We start from the raw sequence: 25,414 nt of genomic DNA, 5'->3' as shown, positions 1-25,414 counted from the left end.
TTCACGCCAGATTGAACTGAAGTAGCATTTCTGGTGAAGCGTACAAAGACGCACGAAACAGAGAATATGCACCAGATGTGAAATTTATTGTAAGCAAGCCCTTCATTTAGACTGGGATACCCAATGCCAGTCTTAATGAGTTGGCCCCAATAAGTAGATGGAGTTAGCCTAGGACTCTATCAATTCCATAGACTTCCATAGTGATGACCACTTGATTTCTTGATTTTTTTTTTAAATTAACTCATATTAACTTCTCCATAGATTTTAATGCATTTCTAACTATTTAAAACACTTCAGAATAATTGAAGGGTCATGGTGCTCTTCATTATACTGCATGAACTTCATTCTAAGTGAGATGGTGTCAAAACTTGGAACTCACCAATTATTGCTTTCTATAGCCTGGCAGTTTACATTAAAAGGACAAAGTAGGTAAAGACTAATTTACTTTACTTGAATGCCTTGCTTCTTTCATTAATACGTAGGTTGTAAAATATATCATCCAACAGTTACTTTCGTTGCCCATTAAGATAATGGATTTTTCCTACTTTAAACTTGCATATGCTTGATTTAACGAACACGCAACAAGCCATATCGTTCTCCTCTACATGCCAATTTTACTTGCGTGACTAATGTGATTCAGATTTATTTAGATTGCTTGCCTTAATTTGCCAAGATATATTACAATTAATCTTTCAGCTGAGAAAGTGTAGTCAATACATGTGTTAATTTACTTAATCTCCATTGATTGTGCTGTTAAGAAAATGTCATGGGGTCTTCCGCATTCAAAGGGTCACAAAGATCATTCTTTGCTAAATAAGTGTAAGGTAAACTTTTAACAGACTCTGTATTGAAGCCTTAAATGCCGTGGATTTACCAATTATATAAATTTAACTGGAAAAAAGAAAAAATGTTACTGGAACTTAATTAGGATTAATAAATTCTTATGAGAACAAAAAAGCCTTCACTGTTCACACACTCTTATAATCTTCTCAAGGCAACAAACTACAGTAAATGACATTTGGGGTAGATGTGCACCTTGTGCGTTCTCTTTGTCACTGAGATACATGTCATTACACTGCTCTGTTCCAATTTTACCTGTCCGCACATAGTCTTGAGAGTGAGACTAAGATAAATTGCAGTTGTAATTGAGTTTGATCTAGAGAGAATGGGACAATATCCTTTATGGACAGATTGGAGACCTGTAACATTTCATCTGCAAGGAATGAATTATTTGTAATCCCAGCTCACAAAAATGATTTGGTATATAGTCTAATAGGCTGCAAAGAAGATTTTCTTCAAACTGAGAGGAAATAGCAGTTAAGAAGTTTTATAATTTGTCATATTTGATAAAGAAACATTATATTAGCAATACAATACCCCATCTCCTCTCTCTCTATATGGGGATAGTCCTCAGTGGTTGATACCTTTTAATGGCTAACTGAAAAGATGGTAGCAAGTTGCAAGCTTTCGAGACTACGCAGGACTCTTCATCAGGCTAATATAACCCAAAATCTGAAGAGTCACATATTTATACACAATAGGGCACAGAAATAATGCAATAGATGAGACAGGTGATGAAAAGCAGAGCTATTACTATGGGAGAGATAAATATTTCTGGCTGCAAATATTTTAGCAGTTCATAGATAAGGACTGTGAAAGTTTTATTGTTTGATGTAGTGTTGTGATGATCCCACAAGTCTGATTGGCACATTCCTTAATTGATGCAGAATGAAATAAATCCATGCGACACATTCATTCCTGCTCTGAGGGTGTAAAAGGTCACCATTAGCTTATATTCCCAGACTCTCCTTTATCTCTGAGATTTGAAGTTACCTTTTAATACCAGTAATTTCATGTCTCTGATGCTGTGATCAGGGGAACAAAAATGCTTGGCTATAGGTAGATCTATTCTTTTTTCTTTTATTGTGTGGCGATGATGACTCATCCTTGTCCTAAGTTTTTGCCCCGTCTCCCCTACATACAGACATCCAGCTGGACATTTGGTACACATAATTACGTGCACTACATTAGATGTGATACAGCTGAAAGTACCTGGGATCTTGTAGTCTCTTGGGATAGACATTATATTTCACACTGCTTTAAAAACTTACCAAGCTTTACACCATATCCTAATTTTTCCTCTGTGCATATTGCACCCTTGAACACCATTTTACAGCTTATACAATGCTCAGCATAAATGAGTACACCCTCTTTGAAAACGAAAATTTTAATCAATATCTCACTGCACACAATTTCCAAAAGTTTGACAAGAATGAGTTTCATTGAATTTTTGTTTAACCAATAGCATGAAAGTAAGATTAATAAGGTAACTTTCATTACAGAATCTTCAGTTTTACTCAAATGCCCCACATCAAAAACACCTTCATCTAGTATTTTGCATGATAAGTCATGTTTGAAAAGTACATATTTACCCATGGCATGGAGCGGTAATAGCTTCTTCTCTTTCAGAAGTACATCTGTGAATTCATGATACCAGCAACACTCATACAGTCTTACTTAAGGACATTGCGACCACCATGTTTCACTGTAGGTACGGTGCAGTTTTTTTTGCTCTCCCCATCTTTTTGACACCATACAGTTTTGAAGTCATCAGTTCTAAAAACATTTATCTTGATCTCATCAGTCCAGAGTCCCAGTAGTCTTTATATTTTTCAGCATGGGCCCTGGCAAAATGTAAGTGGGCTTTTTGTGCATGGGATTTAGAAGAGGCTTAGTTCATTAGTGACACTTATACATGCCTTTCCTCTGCAGTGTATGCCATATTGTGTCATGGGAAATGCTCACCCAGGTTTGGCTTTCTACTTCTTTAACCATATAAGGTTCAATGACAGACACTGCATGGCATGAGTGGGTGTAAGTTCCTGTTCATTGCCATGCAGTGTCCGTCATGGTTTTGAACTGTCACTGCTTGTAAACACGCAGTGACAGTTAAGTGCCGACAGCTGACTGTGACAGCTGAGCGGCGGGGGAAGAGGTGCAGGGTCCCCGCACCCAGATCGCTGTGATCGGTCAGTCAATCTGACTGACCAATCTCAGCATGATAGTGCAGGAGATGCTGTAATATCAGCACCTCCTGCCCGATCAGTGCTGGAGGTCAGCGTTGCTAGTGTCTGAGCGCCGGCACTAAACATCCAGGAGTGATGTCATCACTGCCCCTGGCTGTTAACCCCCCCTATCGCTGTAATCGTACTGACCCGAAGGATAAAGCTACCTTATCAATTTTACCACATGCAGAACAGCTTTAAAAAAAAACAAAAACACAATTCCTGAATTGACGGTTTTTGTTCATTCTGCCTCCCCAAAAATCAGAATAGAAAGCGATCAAAAAATATCATGCACCCGAAAATGGTACCAATAAAAATGTCAACTCGTCCCGCAAAAAACAAGCCCTCACATGACTGTCCTGGAGGAAGATTCCCTATAATGAGGCAGATGGAGGCACTGTGGACGACGTCTGACCTGTCCTCCGGCGATGTCCATCTTTTTATGCGTGCATAAAAGCACGGTCAGCCGCAGTTTTGTGCACCTCTGAAAAGACGGACAATGCTGATAAGAGGCAAGACGGAGTCCATAGTAACTCTGCTGCCTCATTATAGTGAATGGATAGCTCGGGGGTTTCACCTGAATCACGTCACTCAGAGATTTAGATTATTTCTCAGCGTAGAGCACCGGATAAATGTGATCCCAAATGTTATGTAAAATGTTCCCAATAAAAGCTTCAACTGAATCCATAAAAAAAGCTTCCACTCTCCATCATCTGTCAATGGAAATATAGGGAGCTTCCACATTACTGGTAACACAAAGACTCTGGAAAAGTGAAATGGCTCCTCATCCCCAAAAGAAATTAAGCAAATCCTGCTCTCCAAAATTCTAATGCCCCCCCGCCCTTCTGAGCTTCAGTGTGTGCCTAAACCACATTTAGCATCCGCATGTTTGGCAGGGGTATAATTTCCAAAATGGGGTCACTTGAGGGGGGATTCTGCTCTTCTAGCATTTAGGGTCTCCTTCCCTTCTGACCTTTGCACTGTGTCTCAAAGGTAGTTCCCATTTATATGTAGGGCATGTAGGGTATTGGCGTACAATAAAAAAAAAATTGCACAACAAAATGAGAGGTCTATTTTCTCCTGTTACCCATTAAAATTTGGGGCTATTTTTTGTGGAAAAAAATAGATTTTTTTACTTTCATGGCTCTACGTTATAAACTTCTGTGAAGCACCTGGGGGTTCAAAGTGCTCACCACACATCTAGTTAAGTTCCTTGAGGAGTCACTTGTGGGTGGTTTCCACTGTTCAGGCACATCAGGGGCTCTCTAATGCGACATTGCGTCCACTAATCATTCCAGCAACTTTTGAATAAAAAAAGTCAAATGGCACTCTGTCCCTTCTGAGCCCTGCCATGTACCCAAACAGTGGTTTTCCGACACATATTGGGTATCGGCATGCTCAGGAGAAATTGCACAATACATTTTGGGGTCCATTTTTATCTGTTACCCTTGTGAAAATAAAAAAAATGGGTCTAAATTAAATTTTTTGTGAAATAAAGTTAAATGTTAATTTTTCTCTTCCTCATTGCGTCAGTACCTGTGAAGCACCTGAAGGGTTAATGTAGTTTTGAGCTCCTTAAGGGGTGCAGTTTTTAGAATGGTGTCACTTTTGGGTTTCGGTCATGTAGACACCTCAAAGTCACTTAAAACGTGATGTGGTCCCTAAAAAAAATGGTTTCGTAAATTTTGTTGGAAAAATTAGAAATCGCTGGTAAACTTTTAACCCTTATAACTTCCTAACAAAAGAATGTTGTTTCCAAAATTGTGCTGATGTAAAGTAGACACGTGGGAAATATTATTTATTTACTATTTTGTGTAACATATCTCTCTGATTTAAGGGCATAAAATTTCTACGTTTGAAAATTGCAACATTTTCAAAATTTTCGCCAAATTTCCGTTTTTTTCACAAATAAACGCAAGTGATATCGAATACATTTTACCACTATCATGAAGTACAATATGTCACGAAAAAACAGTCTCAGAATCAGGGGGATCCGTTGAAGCATTCCAGAGTAATTACCTCATAAAGTGACGGTGGTCAGATTTATAAATGAGGCCTGTTCATGAACCTACAAAGTGGCTCGGTCCTTAAGGGGTTAAAATGATATTCATTTATTTTGTTTCTGTCTTGGGTTTTGTCTGTTTGATAGCTAATATGAACTTTCTCCTATTTTGCATGTATACCAACTTGTACTCCCGTTCATTTCTTTCAGTTTAGCTTTAGGTTTCTATAGTTAGTGCAGGTAAGGGTGTGGTTTCGCTTCCTGTGAGCTGTATATCACATTTAAAAAGCTCCTTACTAGCTGTGTGTCCATGTTTGGGACTCGGTCCTGCTCTGCCCTTATTCACACAGAACGTCACTATGATGCATTTTAAGGTTTTAGTATTAGAGGTTAGGACTAGTGATGAGCGAGTATATTTTGTTAACCCTTTCGCCGAGTATGCTCAGGCCGAGCTCCGAGTATTTATAGCTGCTCGGTGATATGTTTGAATCCCTCCCATGTGCATGATTAGCAACTGTTTGACACCTTTATTACATGGGAGGAATATGTAAGAAATAGACATTCCTCACATTTACTAAAGCTGTCAAACAGTTGCAAATCATGCACACGGGAGTGATTCAAACATATCACCAAGCAGCTATAAATACTCGGAGCTCGGCCCGAGCATACTCGGCGAAAGGGTTAACAGAACATACTCGTTAGGACCAATCCCAACTTAGGTACACCTTGACGTTGGTGGGATAGCTTTTATGCTTTTTTTTCCATAAAAAACAATGTTTACTAAGTACCCATTGTTATTTATATGAACTATTGATTTTACTTATTTATTTACAGCAGGGTATTTATTTATTTTATTTCTGTCTTGGGTTTTACAGAACATAAAAATACGATATAGATGTCATATCGCTGTAAAGAATAAAGCTGCCTTACAACAATGAAGTAACTAGACAAGGTCTTCAAATCGAGGAACATTTCACTGGCGACTAAGACACGGCTCGTACATAGTCTGTTTTTTTTCTGTAATAACATATGGATGTGAAACCTGGATGATAAAGAAACCAGACTGAAGAAGAATCAATGTCTCAATGTCTTCGAAATGTGGTGCTGGAGAAGGAAACTATCAATACCATGGCAAAAAGAACAAACAAATCAATTTTGGAACAAATCAAGCCAGACATGTCACTCGAAGCAAGGGTCACCAAGCTACGACTTGCTTACTTTGGACACATCATACGAAGAGAGCAATCACTGGAGAAGGACATCATGGTCGGAAGAATAAAAGTAACAAGTAGTGATGAGCGAGCATGCTCGCTACTGCTCGGTGCTTGCCCGAGCATCTCACTGCTCGAGATGCTCGGCACTCGCCGAGTATTTCCGGGTTCCTCGGGCGGGAACTCTGGTCCCCTCCCTGCATAATTGGCGCTCTTTAGAGAGCCAATGAACATGAAGGGATTGCCTGCCATGAACTGTAATGCCGTAGCCATGTTGGTTGTGGGCATTACAGTGATTGGCTGGCCGCACAGCGTCATCAGGTCTATATCAGCCTGGCGCCGCCATGCTCGTCACAGTCACTCCGGATCAGACAGTGTAGGGAGAGCTGCTGCTGTGTCAGGGAGAAATTTGATCGTGTATTAGGTAGTGTAGGGAAAAAAAAACGTACATTACACGTATTCATCTTAACAAACAGTCCTTCTGAGGACTAATCCATCTGCAGAGATATCAGGCAGGCAGGGTGTATAAGCAGGCAGTGTATATAGCAGACTGCAGTGCATATAGCACAAGAGGCTCCATTCCAATTCTGCCTTCTGCTGCTGTTAGATATTTCTATACAAAGGCCCAGGTCTCAGGGGCCAGGAATACTATTCTTTCAATCTTAATCCTCATTATTTGCTTAAAAAGCAATCCAGAGAACACCGTTTTTCTGTGCCCTTTGCTTGTTTTGGGAGAGGTGCTGCTGTGTCAGGGACAGATTTGCTTGTGTATTAGATAGTGTAGGGAGAAAAACTGTACATTACACATATCCATCTTAACAAACAGTCCTTCTGAGGACTAATCCATCTGCAGAGATATCAGGCAGGCAGGGTATTTAGCAGACTGCAGTGCATATAGCACAAGAGGCTCCATTCCAATTCTGCCTTCTGCTGCTGTTAGATATTTCTATACAAAGGACCAGGTCTCAGGGGCCAGGAATACTTTTCTTTGGATCTTAATCCTCATTATTTGCTTAAAAAGCAATCCAGAGAACACAATTTTTTCTGCCCATTTCCTTGTTGGCACTGCAGCATAGAGCCAGGTCCTTTCCAAATTAGAGCGCTAGAAATCCAGCTATTTAAAACTGTGTTTTCTCGGTCAAACCGACCACACATACGTTGTCAGCAAATACAGCCATTTCTGGCCTCCATTAAACATTTCCTTTAGTGTGTCATTGAAGCAATTCACCGCAGTTTGCTGTTCAAACTACTTACCTACAGGCCAGGTATTTAAAACTCTGTTTTTTCTGTCAAACGGATCACATATACGTTGTCAGAAAATACTGCCATTTCTGGCCCCAATTAAAAATTTCCTTTAGTGTGTCATTGAAGCAATTCACCGCAATTTGCTGTTCAAACTACTTACCTACAAGCCAGGTATTTAAAACTGTGTTTTCTCTGTCAAACGGATCACATATATGTTGTCAGAAAATACTGCCATTTCTGGCATCCATTAAAAATTTCCTTTAGAGTGTCATTGAAGCAATTCACCGCAGTTTGCTGTTCAAACCACTTACCTACAGGCCAGGTATTTAAAACTCTGTTTTCTCTGTCAAACGGATCACATATACGTTGTCAGAAAATACTGCCACTTCTGGCCCCAATTAAAAATTTCCTTTAGTGTGTCATTGAAGCAATTCACCGCAGTTTGCTGTTCAAACTACTTACCTACAGGCCAGGTATTTAAAACTCTGTTTTCTCCGTCATCACAGGGATCAAATATAAGTTTGCTTCAAACTCAGTCATTTGTAGTGAGTGTGGAAGATACTGTCCTCCATTTAAAAAGGGCAAGGCACTTGGCAACTGGATGTGATGGTAATGGTGCATGCAGAGGCCGAGGACAAGGCCGTGGGCAAGCCGAAACTGTGCCACAACAAACACCCACATCTTCTCGCCTGACCTTCCTGTCCCAATTTCTAGGGGACTGCAGCACACCACTATTGAACTCAGAGCAGTGTCAAAAGGTTGTTGGTTGGATAGCGGATAATGCTTCCAGTCACTTAGCCACCACCACCACCACCCAGTCTTCCACACGGTCAAGTCTCAGTAGCCATGAGTCTGGATCGCAAATTCCTCACCCTGATCCTCCTTCTTCCCACCATGCCGAGTACCCAGAGACAACTGATCCCACACTTGGACACTCTGAAGAGCTGTTCACTTTTCCATTTATAGATTCGGACCTCTTGCCCAGTCCACTTGAAGCGGGGCAAGAGGAGATGCGTGTAGCGATGCCCAAATATTTGAGCAGCCACAGTCACACGAAGGTGACGGTGGGAAAGTGTCACAAGAGGTGGATGATGATGAGACACAATTGCCAGAAAGTCAGGAGGAGGACCAGAGTGCGGAAGTGGAAGACGAGGTGGTGGATGATATAGTAACTGACCCAACCTGGCAGGAGGACAAGCAGAGCAAGGACAGCAGCACACAGGGGGAGGGAGGCAGAGCACCCCAACAGGCAGGAAGAAGCAGTGTAGTGGCCGCAGACAAAAGGCAGGCAACCATTCCCCGTAACACCAACACGAAGGAAGTTGCCAGTACAACTGTTAGGTCTTCCTGAGTCTGGATGTTTTTTAAAGACTCTGCCGATAACCCCAAAAAGGCCCTTTGCTCCACGTGTCAGGCCAGCATCAGCAGGGGTAGCAAAACTACCAGCCTGACCACTACCAGCATGATCAGGCACATGGCAGCAAAGCACCCGACTTTGTGGGCCGAACCCCAGGGTCCAGGAACAGTGTCTGCGGGTGGCACCATTGCTTCTTCCGCTGTTGTGCATGCAAGCCAATCCCCTGTCCATGGTGCATGCGAAGACGCCTCCTGCCCTGCACCTGTCATTGCACACTCTCAAGTAGCAGCATCAGGAAGCACGTCCATGTCCTTGTCCCAGCGCAGCGTTCAGTTGTCCATACCCCAGTCCTTGAAACGCAAGCACAAATATGCAGCCAACTCCCCACAGGCTACACTACTAAATTTTCACATTTCTTGACTGCTTGCGCTCAAAATCCTGCATTTTAGGCTGGTGGAGAAGGAAGCATTCCGCAACCTGATGGCGGCAGCCGTCCCTCGGTACTCGGTCCCCAGCCGCCACTATTTCTCCCGGTGTGCTGTCCCTGCATTACACAAGTACTTGTCCCAAAACATTAGCCATGCTCTCAACAATGCAGTTACCGGTAAAGTCCTCCTAACAACGGACACGTGGACAAGTGCTTGTGGGCAGGGACGGTATATCTCACTGACAGCACACTGGATTAACATAGTGGAAGCGGGGACTCAGTCAGACCTTGGGACGGAACACGTCCGCCCCACGCCAAGGATTGAAGGCCCTAGGTTAATAAGGGTTGCCCCCACGGTCTACAGCTCCTGCACCTCATCCTCCTCAGTCTCCTCCTCCTCTTCAGCCTCCATTGCTGAAATGACCACATCAGTCACAAGCTGGAAGGACTGCAGCACTGCCTCGGCCAAGCGGCAACGGGCTGAACTGAAGCTAATATGCTTAGGTGAAAAATCACACAATGCTGAAGAGTTGTGGACAGCTCTGAAAGAGCAGGCAGATCTGTGTCTCACACCGCTGAACCTACAGCCAAGCATGGTTGTGTGTGATAATGGCCGGAACCTGGTGGCAGCTCTGAGGTGAGGCGAGCTCACACACGTACCATGCCTGGCCCATGTGCTTAACCTCATGGTTCAGCGGTTTTTCAAATCCTACCCGGAGCTGCCTGATCTGCTTGTTAAAGTACGCCGCCTGTGTGCCCATTTTAGAAAATCAGCTACCGCTTCCGCCGCCCTTGCCGTGCTTCAGCAGCATTTAGAGCTTCCGGCTCACAGACTGGTGTATGATGTCCCCACGCGTTGGAACTCTACACTGCAGATGTTGGGAAGGATTTGTGAGCAGAAGAGGGCAGTTGTTGAGTACCAGCATCAACAAGGCCATCGGTATTCAGTTCAAACTCCACACATAAGACGTCAGAAGTGGACATGGATGTCAGACATATGTACCATCCTCCAAAACTTTGAAGACTCCACCAAGATGGTGAGCGGCAATGACGCCATAATTAGGGTCACCATCCCACTTCTCTGTCTTCTGAAACGCTCTCTGCTCACAATCAAAGAGGATGCATTGCAGGCGGAGCATGATGAGATGGAGCAAGGAACCATGCAGGGTGATTACACACAGCCTAGCCTCATCTCATCCCAACGTGGATTGGGTGACAATGAGGAAGAGGAGGAGGAGGAGGACGGACAGGAGCTAGTCTCATGCACTATAGATGGTATTACCTGCACAGGTGTCATACCGTCTGTTCAACATGGATGGCCAGAGGACAGAGAGGAGGAGGAGGAGGAGAGCATGGTCAGTCATCCTCTTGGTGAGGACACGGAAGTCTTTCCTGTTAGTAGTCTGGCACACATGGCTGAGTTTATGTTACGCTGCCTTTCCCATGACCCTCACGTTCTCAAAATTTTGGGTGACAGTCATTACTGGTTGGTGACACTTCTAGACCCGCGCTTCAAGGAGAACTTTCTATCTCTTATTCCTGAGGCGGACAGGTGTACAAAAATGGGGCAGTACCAGAAGGCCCTTGTTGCGGAACCATTAAAAAAAATCCCATCTGAAAACGCTGGGGGCAGAGGGCACACTTCATTGGACAACCAAGGAGTACAGGCGAGAGAGACGCAACTTCAATCCAGCAGAGGCAGGGGAACACTGTCAAAGTTCTGGGAGAGTTTTCTCCCCTCAGACAGGCCCTGAGGCACAGGGTACTCTCACAAGGAGTTCAAAGTTTAGGAAGTTGCTGAGGGAGTATCTTGCCGACCGTACCAATGTCCACCGTGCCTTATAATTATTGGGTATCCAAGCTGAATACGTGGAATGAACTGGCTCTCTATGCCTTGGAGGTCCTTGCCTGCCCTGCCGCCAGCGTTTTATCAGAGAGGGTTTTTAGTGCCGCTGGTGGAATTATAACTGATAAGCGCATATCACCAGGGTGACCGTGGTCCGTGATGCAACACCCACATAATGTTATTAAAGAGTGTTTATGATGCCCGAAAAAAAATTTTTTTTATACAGTATGTTCATGTATACCCACCAGAGGTAAATGTTTGTCAGCCCATACACTTAGTGCATGGGCATTACAAGTATAGGAGGCCCGCTCCTTTCTAATGGGAACATTTTTTTATAAGGCCCTCCTCCACGTCTCTTCCAAGGGTCATTGAAGTGCCTACAAATTTTTGGCAGCCCTTGCATTCACTGCATAGGCTAACACTATGGGAGACTCTCTCCTTTCTAATGGGAATTTGTCGTTACTGTGGCCCTGCTCTATGTGTCTTTAAATTCTTAGTGGGGTTTTTCCTAAAATTGGTCAGCCGTTGGACTCACTGCATACCCTATAACTGTATAGCAGACCCTCTCCTTTCTAATGGGAACATGTTGTACTTTGTTACTGTGGCCCTGCTCTATGTGTCTTTAAATTCTTAGTGGTGTACCAGCAGTAATATTCAGGCCACATTTCAAGTGCAAGCAGCTTTAGAAGACTTCCTGGGAGAAATGACACGCAGGGTAGATACGGTTTCCCTCTATGCCAGTCCTTTCACCGAGCTAAATACAACTCTTAGCAAAAAAAGTTGTGGACTGGCTCTGTACCGTCCCTGGCCACATTCACCTGTCCACGTGTTTGTGGTTAGGCGGTCCTTCCCATTAAGTACACTGGGGAGGGCACGGGTAATATTGTGGGACCCGTGATTGTGGAAGGTGGAGGCAATACCGGGAAATATAGTGGCAGCTGGGGACCGAGTATGGACACCCGGCCGTCGCTGGCATGAGGTTGTGAAAAGCTTCCGCCTCCACGAGCTTAAAAGGCCATATTTCAAGTGCAAAAAGCTGCCCAGAAATCTGGCAGTTTAGTGTTGCAGCCAGTGGGTGGGTGGCTGGCTGCATACTTGCACTTGCAATCCAAGTAACAGAAAACTAAGCAGATGGTGGCCTCTATCATCATCATGGCCTCACCTCGGCACTATGAACTCTCCTGAAGGAGAAGCCAAGGCCTGCCGGAGGAGTCTCCTGTTCTCTGGTGGGCCCGTCCAACCCTGCCAAAAAGCAGCCCTGGCTAAGAAAAGTGTGGGGCTGCTTTTTTAATGTTGATCGGCCATGCTTATGCATGTTATTTCTCAAACCGCATTACAAATCAGGATATTGTCCAACTCTGTATTCAAGAAATTAAATGCGCAAAGAAAGATGTGTGTGTGTCAAAGCACCACCGACAAGTGCGAGTTGATGTTGGACGGGCTGCCATTGCTTCTGCAACAAGCTCAATTACGGGACTTCCTGGGAGAAATGACAAGCAGGGTAGATACAGTTTCCCTCTATGCCAGTCCTAATGTGCATTGGGGAGGGCACAGGTAATGTTGTGGGACCCGTGCTTGTGGAAGGCGGAGGAGAAGCTTCCGCCTCCACAAGCCTAAAAAACAGTGCAAGCAGCTGTCAAAAATTTGGCAGTATGGTATAGCAGCCAGTGGGTGGGTGGGTGGTTGCCTGCATACTTGCGCTTGCATTCCAAGGAATGGGATAGGGACAACTGAATGCTGCACTGGGACAAGGACATGGGCGGGGATTGTTGCAAGTCTGCAACGACAGGTGCATGGCGGGAGGCAACTTCGCATGCGCCAAGGATCACTTATGAGGGGCACACTTTTAGGCAGTGACCTGGGAGTGACCTGGGAGTCAGAGAATCTTCCAGAGGTCTTCCCCATGCTGTTCCCATGTTTTTTCAGCACTGTATGCATATGTCTGATGATGTGTCACACACCACATGGCCAGATAAGGCTGCAAATTGTTAAAATGACATTTTCTGGCATTTGTCTTGGTTGAAAGCAATTCAAAAGTGCAAAAACGTATCAAAAACGCTACGTGTGAACATAGCCCAAGTTGTGGAGGAGTATATTTGGTTTCGGTTATTTATTTTGCCTTATATACAAGTCATTACCCTGGAAAGGATGTTCCTTAACATATTTCCCAGGAAAATCCATTTTGGTTTCGTTTTTGTATGTTTTATTGTGAGTCCGTAAAAGTGGCATAATACTCTGACCACGTTGCTGACAGCAGTGATCTGGGAGTCAGAGATGCTTCCATGGGTCTTCCCCATGCTGTTCCCATGTCATTTGAGCACTGTTCCCATCGATTTGGGCAATTTTTAGGCCCTCTGCAGACCACCGGGGGGAGCCTCCTGAAAAATGCTCGAGTTTCCCATAGACTTACATTGGGCTCGTTGCTCGGGTCGAGCACTCGAGTATTCCAATTTGCTCGACCCGAGCAACGAGTACCCAGGCATTGTAGTGCTCGCTCATCACTAGTAACAAGGCATTGAGGAAGACCAACAACCTGATGGCTTGATGCAATCAAGATAACAGTAGCGAAGACCCTGGTGGACCTATCTAGACTTGTACAAGATTGATTTTCCTACAGAGCGTTCATCCATCCAGTCACCATGGCTTGAGCGTGAGCTGAAGGCTTTTATTATTATTATTATTATTATTATTATTAATATTATCGCTTTACCACATACGGAACGGCATTGAAAAACAAACAAACCATTCCTGATTTGCTGGTTTTTGTTAATTCTGGCTCCCAAAAATCGTAATAGAATGCGATCAAAAAATGTTGTGACCAAAAATGGTACCAATAAAAACATCAACTCGTCCTGCAATAAACAATCTCTCATTTAATTCTGTCACCAGAAATATAGAAAAATTATAGTTCTCAAATATGGCGATGCAAAAAATGGTGATGCAAAAACTTGTTTTTACAAAAAAAAATGTTTTTGGTGTGTGACAACAGCCAAACAGAAAAAAATAATATAAATCTGGTATTGCTGTAATCACACTGACCCGAAGAATAAGGTCACCTAATCACTTATGCCGCGTGAGGAATGGCGTAAAAAATTAAAAAAAACAATTCTTGACCTACTATTGATTTATTCATTCTGCCTCCCAAAGATCGTAGTGAGGCTCGGCTCAGATTTATCCTGCGATCCACCCTGATCACTTACACTGAGGTTTCCATGTAAATCTCTGAAATACGTGATTCAGGTGGAAGCTTTGGTGGAATATTCCCTATAATGACACACATGGAGTCACTGAGGACACCGTCTGACCTATGATTTTGTGGTGTCCTTTTTTTTAAGCTTGCATTAAAGCACGGTCGGGCCACAAAGTAACTCTGCTGACTCATTATAGTGAATGGATCCGTCGGGGGTTTCATCTGAATCACGTCATTTGGAGATTAAGGCCACGGCATTACTATCAGTATTTGATCAGTATTCAGTCAGTATTTTTTCTCAGGAGTGGGAGCCAAAAAATGAGTGGGTGATAAATGCAGAATTGGTGACTTGTTTCTATTATACCTTTTCTCTGATTGTTCCTCACCTGGTTTTGTCTCTCGCTCCTGAGAAAAAATACTGACCGAATACTGACCAAATACTGATACTGGAGCCGTGGCCTTAGATGGAAACTCCGATGTCAGTGCTTAGCGTAGAGCACGTGATAAACGTGATCTAAAATGTTATGTAAAATGTACCCAATAAAAGCTTCAAATCAATCCACAAAAAAAGTAAGTCCCCACTCTGGTCCGGCATCTGTTAACAGAAATATAGGGGACTACCACATTACTTGTAGTATAAAGGCTCTTGAAAAGCACCGTGGCTACTCACCCCCCAAAAGAAATTCAGCAAATTCTGCACTCCCAAATCAAAATGCCCCCCTCTTTTCTGAGCCCCAATGTGCCTAAATCACATTAACGTCCACATGTTTGGCATCTCTGTAGTGATGAGAGCAAGCCTAATTTACGGGGTCCATGTCACCAGGAGCACGAGCTGGGCACAATGTATGGACACTACAATATACTGGGAACTACAACCTACTTGGTAACACAAAGTACGGGAATTAAATTAGCAGATTTGCAGTTTTCACCCAGCAACATGCACTGCTGCTTGTTTCTGGAAAACATCCAATGGAGTCAAATCATCACTACACCTGTAGATAAATTCCCAAAGGGGTATAATTTACAAAATCAGGTCACTTGAGGGGGGATTCTGCTCTTCTGGCACTTAGGGGCTCTGTATATGGAGTCTGCAAACTATTCTACAACAATTTGTTCCTCACTTGAAAAATAGCACTCTTTCCTTGCTGAGCCTCGCCGTGTGGCTAAGCAGTACAGTACAGCCACATATAGGGTATTGCTACGTTCAGCAGAAATTGTGTGACAAATTTTGGTGCCATTTTTACCCATTTTCCTGTGTGAAAAATGTAAAATTTGGAGCTAAAACAACATTTTCTGATACAAATGTAATTATTTTTTCTTCACGGCCCAATAGTATAAAATTCTGACACACCCCTGGTGTCAATATGGTCACTGTACCCTTAGATAAATTCATTTAGAGCTGTTGATTGTAAAATGGGGTCTCTTATGTGGGGGTTCTGCTATTCTGGCACCTCAGGAGCTCTTTCAGTGAGTCATGGCACCTGCAAACAGTAAAATTTGCACTATAATATGGCACTCCTTCCCTTCTGGCTCAATCAAGAGAAATTGCACAAAAAACTATGAAGCCCATTTTTTCCTATTAGCCCTTATAAAAATTAAAAATTTTGGGCTAAAACAACATTTTAGAGGTTAAATTGTAATTATTCTTTATTCACCGCCCAATGGTATAAAATTCTGCGAGGCACATGTGGTGTCAACATGTTCATTGCACCCCTAGATGAATTCATTGAGAGGTATAGTTTGTAAAATCAGGTCACTTATGGGGGGTTTCTGCTGTTCTGGCACCTCAGGGGCTCTGCCAATGTGACATGGCACCCTCAAACCATTCCAGCAAAATCTGAACTCCAATATGGCGCCTCTTCCTTTCTGAGCTTTGCACTGTGCCTCAAAAGTAGTTTTCAGCCAAATATGGGTTATTGGCATACTCTGGAGTAATTGCATAACAAATAATGCCTTTTATTTTCTCCTATTATACCTTTTGAAAATTAAAAACTTGGGGCTAAAGCAACATTTTTGTGGAAAAATGGTAATTTTCCATTTACTCAGCCTAATATTATACAATTCTGTGAATTGCTTGAAGGTGAAAAATGCTCACTATGCCCCTAGATGAATTGCTCAAGAGTTTAAATTCAAAAATGGGGTGACTTGTCAGCTTTTCTGTTGTTTTGGCATATTAGAAGCTCTTTAAATGTGACATGGCATCCGCAATCTATTCCAGCCAAAATTGAGCTCCAGAAATCAGTTGGTGCTCCTTCCCTTCCAAGCTCTGCATGTGCAAACAGACCAAACAGTAGTTTTCCCCCACATATGGGGTATCAATGTACGTGGGGGAAATTGTACAACAAATTGTATGATCCATTTTGCTCTTGCTATCCTTGTGAAATTGAAAAATTTCTCTTTCATTTTCACGGCTCAACATTATAAAATTCTGTGAAGCGCCTCTATGCTCACCACACCTCTAAATATGTTACTTGAGGGGTGTAGTTTCCTAAAGGTGTGAGTTGTCACGGGTTTCCACTGTTTAGGCATATCAGGGGCTCTGCAAATGCGTCATGGCATCCGCTTTGTATTCAAACCAATTTTGCGCTCTAAAAGTCAAACAGTGCTCCTTTCCTTCCGAGCCCTGCCGTGCGCCCAAACGTATTGGGTATTGGCGTACTCACAAGAAATTCCACAAATTTTCCTTTGTTGTGAAACAGAAAAAATTGGGGCAAAACCAACAGTTTTACAGGAAAAATGTATTTTTTCATTTTCTCGCCTCAACTCTATAAAATACTGTGAAGCACCTGTGGGTTCAAGGTGCTCACCACACCTCTAGATAAGTTCTTTGATGGGTGAAGTTTACAAAATGGGGTCACTTGTGGGTTTTTTTCATGGTTTAGACACATCAGGGGCTCTGCAAATGCAACATGGTGTCCGCTATCTATTCCAGCCAATTTGGTGCTCTAAAAGTAAAACAGAGCTCCTTCCGAGCCCTGCCGTGCACCCAAACAGTAGTTTTCCATCATATATGGGGTATCGGCATATTCAGGAGAAATTGCACAACAAATTGCATGGTCCATTTTCTCCTTTTACCCTTGTTAAAATGAAAAATTTTGGGGCTAAATCAACATTTTTGAGGGAAAAAGTAAAATTTTCATTTTTTACTTCCACATTGCTTTAATTCTTGTGAAGCACTTAAAGCGGTGTAGTTTTTAAAATGGTGTCACTTTTGGGTATTTTCTGTAATATATGCTCCTCAAAGTCACTTCAAATGTGATGTGGTCCCTACAAAAATTGGTTTTGTCAATTTTTTGGGAAAATTGGAAAATTGTTAATAAACTTTTAACCCTTTTAACTTACTAACATAAAAAAATTGTTTAAAAAATGATGCTAATGTAAAGAAGATACATGATAAAAATGCAAAAAAAAAGCATGGACCACACCTCAAAAAAATCATACGTTGATCTAATGCCTCTAGGCAAAAATATATATAGCTGAACATGAGGTTTTTAGTTTAACATTTTGATCAGACTGTATGAAGCCCACTGCCACATGACAGCAAACCTCTTAGCGCATTCTACCGTTTCCTGCCTAAAAGGAGTGGCGCCACGAGCCAACCATCTCCATAGCAACAATGCACCAGCAGGATGGGCGGCCCGGTGTCTCACAGCACCATGCTGCAAGACCGAGTCCTCATGACTCCAGACCATGCCGCCCCACCAGCACAAACCCACCGCAACCATTGCGACACACTGCAGCAACACCACATGAAAGGAGCATTGTAACTTACCTTCCTCAAGCTCTCAAGTGAGAACAAAAATAGGCTGGACCCTCTTTGCAGTCTCCTGCTAATTTAAAATCACCTGTGCCAAATGGGAGGAGTGCTGGTCCAAGAAAGGGGAAAGAATATGCAATGCAAAAAAAGAGCTCCTTCCAAGCCCTCCCGTGCGCCCAAACAGTCGTTTTCCATCATGTATGGGGTTTCGGCATATTCACGAGAAATTGCACAACAAATTGTATGGTCCATTTTCTCCTTTTACCCTTGTTAAAATGACAAATTTGGGGCTAAATCGACATTAAGGGAAAAAGTAAAATTTTCATTTTTTACTTCCACATTGCTTTAATTTGATTTCTCCATCTTCTCCATTCTGTCAGTCGGTGGAGATCGGACTGCACTCAGGTGTCATCCGAGTCCAGTCAAATGTTTTCCACGCACTGATTGACTTGCATGGCCTAGTGCGATTCAAATATCGTATCAAACTCGGGCATGCTGCAATTTATTCCCCGGACCAGCTCTGACCGAGGGAAAAAAATCGGACTTGTGCACGTTCCCATGGAATAACATAGGGACGAGTATTATCAGTCAAAATGATGGATAGCACTTGTTCAATTATTATGGTCATCTGCACAAGCACTTACTCTTACCACCTCCAAGTATCAACAGGATAGGAGATAAATTGGGGAATATAATATTTAAGAGGGGTTGTCAGAGTACTAGACAATTCATTTAAGTGTGTGTGATGTAAAAGTAAAAGTAGCATTTCTCAGAATGCAAATCACTAGAGAAAGCTATGTACTCAACAGACCATTAGCAATGCTGTGAATCAAGATCCATACAAGGTAAGTAATAGTTATACAAAGATACTCGGCTTATAATGTGGATGTTGCAAATCACAGTACTACATTGAAACATCGGGTTTGCATTGATGTATGATGCCAAAATAATGCTATTATTCATCATTCACTTCAACATTGCTTTATTTACCTGGACACATCACTGTCTGAAGAATGGCTGCAATACACTTGCTTTTTTCTCATCATCTTCATGACAGTACCGATATTTTAATTAAAACAATATTGTTAGTGTCAGTGTCTAGAAGATACCAGACATAGTACTACCCATATAATAAAACAAGACATAATAGGATTTCAGTTACTACCTATAAAAAAATGATCATGGGAAATGTCAGAACCATAAAAAAGGACCTGTTATAATACTGGTGTATTTTATCACATTGTCTGACAGTGAGGCGACACATTGTCTGGAAAATCTGTGATACAACCTTGAAAGTGTTACAACAGTACAAACGCAATGGATTTCATCTTGTGCACTTCATGCATTGAGCAACTTAGGCTATCATGCCTCCCAATCCTGTCTTCTTGGTTACCTTTAAGGATTTTTAACTCTCATCAGTATCTTGCATAGCAGAAAAAAATCTTTAAGGTTACATTCACATGATCGTATTTTCGGTCCGAGTGCTGTTGTCTGAAAAAAACTGGTAGCACTCTTACCAATGTTATTATTATTATTATGTATTTATATAGCACCATTGATGCCATGGTGCTGTACATGAGAAGGGGTTACAAATAAAATAAAGATATCACAGTAACAAATAAACAATGATAGACTGGTACAGAGGGAGGAGGACCCTGCCCTTACGGGCTTACATTTTACAGGATGATGGGGAAGGAGACAGTAGGTGGGGGGTTGCAGCAGGTGGTTGGTGACGCGCAGGTCCGGTGTTGGTAAGGCAGCAGCTCCAGTGGTGGTAAGGAGGCAGTGGGGTCATGGCAGGCTGTAGGCTTACTTGAAGAGATGGGTTTTCATGTTCGTTCTGAAGGATCCGAGTGTGGTGGATAGTCGGACGTGTTGGGCACAGAATTCCAGAGGATGGGGGATATTTGGGAGAAGTCTTGGAGGCGATTGGCTGAGGAACAAGTAAGTGTGGAGGAGAGAAGGAGGTCTTGGGAGGACCGGAGATTTCGTGAGGGAACATATCGGGAGATTAGTTCAGAGATGTACAGAGGAGAGAGGTTATGAATGGCTTTGTAGGTCAGTGTTAATAGTTTGAACTGGATACACTGGGCAATTGGGATCCAGTGAAGGGATTTGCAAAGGGGGGCAGCAGAGGAGTAGCGAGGCGAGAGATGAACTAGTCGCGCAGCAGAGTTAAGGATGGACTGGAGGGGTGCGAGAGTGTTAGCAGGTAGGCCACATAGGAGGGTGTTGCAGTAGTCGAGGCGGGGGATGATGAGGGCATGCACAAGCAGTTTAGTAGATTGAGGGTTGAGGAAAGGACGGATTCTGGAAATATTTTTGAGCTGGAGACGACAGGAGGTGGCGAGAGCTTGGATGTGGGGTTTGAAGGACAGGGCAGAGTCAAGGGTTACTCCGAGGCAGCGGATTGCCGGTACAGGGGAATGTGTGATGTCATTTATTGCGATAGAAAGATCAGGTGGGAAAGATATGTGAGATGGAGGAAAGATGATGAGTTCAGTTTTATCCACATTGAACTTGAGTAAGCGAGAGCAGAAGAAGGAGGATACGGCTGATAGACACTCTGGGACTCTGGACAGCAGAGAGGTGACGTCTGGGCCAGAGAGGTAGATCTGAGTGTCATCAGTGTATAGGTGGTAATGGAATGAGGATGAAGTGTGGGAGTGGGAGACGCTAAATGTGAGGTTGGAAAGGTATGAAGAGATCCAGGAGAGGGCAATGTCTTTGAAGCCAAAATTAGAGAAGATCTGTAGTAGGAGACAGTGGTCAACTGTGTCAAAGGCAGAGTACACTACTAAAAGGAGGAGTATAGAAAATTGTCTGTTAGCTTTGACTGTAAGTAGGTCATTAGTAATTTTGGTGAGGGCAGTTTCAGTGGAATGATGGGGACGGAAACCAGATTGTAGGTTGTCGAAGAGAGAGTTAGATGAAAGATTGGAGGAAAGTTTAGCATGAACATGTTGATCAAGGAGTTTGGAAGCAAATGGGAGCTGCGATATGGGGCGATTGCTTGACATAGCGGTTGGGTCGAGGGATGGCTTTTTGAGGATAGGCGTGATTGTGGCATGTTTGAAAGCAGAAGGGAAGGTACCAGAAGTTAGTGATAGGTTGAAGACGTGGGTTAGGGCCGGGATAAGTGTGGTTGCAAGGTTGGGGATGATGTGGGATGGGATGAGGTCAAGTACACAAGTGATGAGGTGTAATTTGGAGAGGAGGCAAATAAGCTCTCCTTCAGTGATGTTGGAGAGGGAGGTTATGGGGAAAGGGCATTGGTCTGGTATACAAAGGGGTTGTGGTGGTTGAACAATAAAGACTTGCCTTGTTTGATTAATCTTATTTTTGAAGAGTGTGGCAAAGTCCTCAGCAGAGATGAGGAGGGTCGGAGGGGGCAGTGGAGGGTGGAGGAGGGAGTTAAAAGAGTAGAATAACTGTTTGGGATTGTAGGATAAGGAGATACAAGAGTTGTGAAGAAGGCTTGTTTAGCAGAGATGAGGTCTGATTTAAAAGTGAGTGTTGCTTGTTTGAATGCAGTGATGTCATATTGTGAATGTGTTTTCTTCCAATACCGCTCTGCAACCCTGGACACTTGCCAAAGCTATTTAGTGAGGTTATTATGCCAGGGTTGTCTATTGGTTTGTCGCACTCTGCTATGCACAAGAGGGGCGACTGCATCAATAGCTGATGCGACAGTGTCATTGTAGAAGGCAGTGGCACTGTCTGTGTCATGGAGTGAAGATATGGATGTCAGTGGTAGAATAGAGTCAGAGAGTGTGTGAGTGTCTAGATGTGCGAGATTTCTGTGAGGGTGTGCTAGTTGCTGGACATGGGTGACAGAAGAGGAGGACAGGGATGAGAAAGTGAGTAGATGGTGGTCAGATAGGGGGAGAGGGGAGGTTATGAAGTTAGATAGGGAGCAGAGAAGGATGAAAATAAGGTCTAATGTATGTCCATCTGTGTGGGTGGCTGACGAGGACCACTGAGTAAGTCCCAAAGATGAAGCAAGTGACTGGAGTTTGGAGGCTGCTGACTGGTGGGTGTCAATGGGGATGTTGAAGTTGCCCATGATGATGGTGGGAATGTCAGCGAATAGAAAGTGAAGAAGCCAGGTGGATAATTGGTCAATAAATGCAGTGACCAAGCCCGGTTGTCTTTATCTGACAGCTACATGGAAGTTGGAGGGAGAGTAGATGCGGACAGAGTGGACTTCAAAAGAAGGGAGAATAAGGGAGGGTAGAGGTGGGATTGGGTTAAAGGTGCAGTTGTTAGAAAGGAGAAGACCCACTCCTCCACCATGTCTGTTGCCAGGGCAAGGAGTGTGGGTGAAGTGGAGGCCGCTGTAATACAGCGCAGCCGTGGAGGCAGTGTCAAATGGTGTCAGCCATGTTTCAGTGTGGCCCAGGAAAGAGAAATTACGGGAGGTAAAGAGGTCATGAATCACGTGAAGCTTATTGCAGACAGAGTGTGCATTCCAGAGTGCTCCAGAGAGAAGAAGCAGGGGGGTGGGCGTCAGGGGGACAGGTTTTAGGTAGCAGAGGTTGCAGTACTTAATTTTTGGTTTGGAGCGATAGGATGGGGAATAGGTGGGAAATGGCAGCTGTGGTGGTCCAGGATTAGGGGATATGTCGCCAGCAGTCAGGAGAAGCAGACAGAGGGAGAGCAGGTGGGAGAAGGAGAGTCGCCGGCTTGTTTTGTGTTTTGGTAGGATAGATCTGAGGTTGAGGAGCAGGTCGACAAATGAGGTCAGGTGGGGAGGTAAGAGGGATGGAGAGATGAATATTTGGTTAGAGGGAGTTGGGGTTGGGGATAGCGAAGGAGAGTGAGGATTAGTGGAGCAAAAACTGTAAGAGCATATGTTAGCATAGTGAAAGGATACGAGTAGGTTCAAAGAATAGCTGAAAAAATGTGATAACTGTTACCTTCTGGTCTCTTCTGGTTTATTCCTGGTATATTCCTTTAGCAATAATACACTTATTGCCAATACACTTGCTGCAGATACACAGACCACGGTCATCAGACCTATCTGTGCACATTTATACAGCTATGATTAAACCATGTGTGAGCAGAGGGGAAGAGCCAGGGATCAGAGAAACACAGCAGGGGTTAATTAAGACAGAGGGACTAATATGGGCGTATTACTTGTCATAGAACAAGGACTGCAGACAGACCAAAATGGATAGATAGTGAGGTGACAATGGGGATCAAAGGATTACAGGAAATTACAACCAGGAAAATATACTGGGAGACACATATACACAGGTGTGAATTTGTGACGCCTCAAAGCCTTCTGTAAGCCCCTTACTCTGGGAGATGGGGGACTCGGGGTCGGGTCCTGTGATGGAGAGATGGGGTGCAGACGTGGCCCGGACCCGCTCCGTGCCCAGGGCTGTCACATTAAAAAGGATGGTATGGGCTTATCCGGGTTGAGTGGCTGATTTCGACTACGCCACCTGTGGCACCTTGTGAAGTCCACCAGCGCTGCTGCAGTCCGCCGAGGCATGGTGTTATGGCAGCCGACGATGTTACTAATCCCCACAATCGGAGCATGGCCTCAGGGCAGAGGAACAGGATGGAGGGGGTAGTAGTCCAGGAGGTCTGGTGCTGCGTAGTGTAGTGTAGTGCCGAATAATGAGTCCGGAGGCCATAGGGGTGAACTTCCAAGGCTTTACTCACGAAAGAGATGGCAGTAGGAAGGCGACTCCCTGCTCCTCGCGGAGTTCTGTGGTCACCAGTGACGAAGGGGTCCGGCAACCTCCGAGTAAGTCCAGTGTTAAATCAGGACCCTGCACCAGAGTGTTCCTAGACTTCAAACCGGGTCCTTTCCTGTCTGTGTGTGTGGAGATAGGCCGGGTCTCGCTCTAAACTTCACTCAGAAAAAAGGGTACGGGTGGCAGCGCCATTCCTTCCGTTACCCTCGTTGGGATCCTCAGGGCCTACCGGGCTTTCCTGACCGGGACGTAGAGTAGCGAGGTCAGGTGTCGGGGGCTGGTACCCCTCTTGCAGCCGGAATCCCTCTGAATAGATCAGGTAGGAGAGGACAGGTGGCGTATACCGCTCCGTCTGCATCCTCCCAGGATCCATTTGCGGTGGAGCTACACTCTTAAGCTCCGGGCCTTCTTGGTCATGGTCCTTGACCGGGCTGAGACATACATTATCTGCAGCCTGCCCTTGACCCAAGGCCAAGGTATGAGGGCTGTGTCTCCATCCGATGCAGGCCCACACAGGATCCGCGTTCAGGGTAGGAGGTCACAGTAGAACAGTCAAAGAACCATCATGGGGCAGACTGAAGGACAGCCTGACAGGCTGACGGACAGAAAGGACTGAAAAAGGACATCAAAACACCATGAACCAAGATGGCTGTGTATTAAATATGAATTATTAAGTGTCACTAAAATGTGAGTCCTCCACCCTCACCCACTAAATGTTTCCCCTATCTCTGGGTTCCCCAGTCTCCCGATAACCAGGGGGGCAGCACCTAGTGCATTCATGCCCCCTCTGGTGGGAGAAGTGTGGTGTTGGATGTGAAGGAAGGGTCCTGACCATCGCACTGTTCTTACCTCAGAGGAGGAACACTACACTCCATTAGAGAAGTGCAGCATCCCTGTGGCGGTCGAACCATCAGGGGCGCCACATTCCCCCCTGGTGAAACACAGCATGTCCGCGGGCTGCAAAAGAGTAACTCCTAGGAAAGTTTTCTTTTTATATAACAATAAACCATCTTCCCTTTATGGGAGGCACATCTTCTTAAACATTTCAAACATAATATATAATACAAAAGTACAAAAGTATAAAAGTATAAAATTATAAAAGTGCTAGCATTTTCCAGAGACTTTTGTGCACAGACAGACGGGTTAAAGTGCAAGGACGAAGAGTCAGTTCAGAAGCGCGAGGGACCTGTCCCAAACCCCCAACGTGGGCCCTGGGGGGGCTGCAGGGCATGAAGATCCCGAGTTGGACCTCCAGGAGAGCCACCCTGACAGGATTTTCTTCTGAGGTCTGAGGTACAAATATCTGCGGTTTTACATAAAACCAATAAGGAGCACCTAAAGAGATGCAAACTATTTACAGGGTAAGAGTCTGTCTGCTGCAAGTCCGCAGGGACCAATGTCTCTAGAAGCCGGGAATATAAATCAAAAACATAAACACAAACAGTATAACTTTAAACAGGTTACCGCCGCCGGGGCTGCTTAGCTCTCGGGTTCCCTCCTGGGAAAAGGCTCGTTCCTCCCGACAGAGGCTGACTGGTCCTCTGAGGCTGAGCGCGAGGGGGTGTCGCTCCCGGACACCTTGTGGACATCCAGGGCGTACCACCCC

This window comes from Phyllobates terribilis, unplaced genomic scaffold (genome assembly GCF_046119375.1).
Source record: "Phyllobates terribilis strain yellow unplaced genomic scaffold, ASM4611937v1 Scaffold_5__5_contigs__length_657084704, whole genome shotgun sequence".
Lineage (NCBI taxonomy): Eukaryota > Metazoa > Chordata > Amphibia > Anura > Dendrobatidae > Phyllobates > Phyllobates terribilis.
This window is presented reverse-complemented; position numbering follows the sequence as displayed.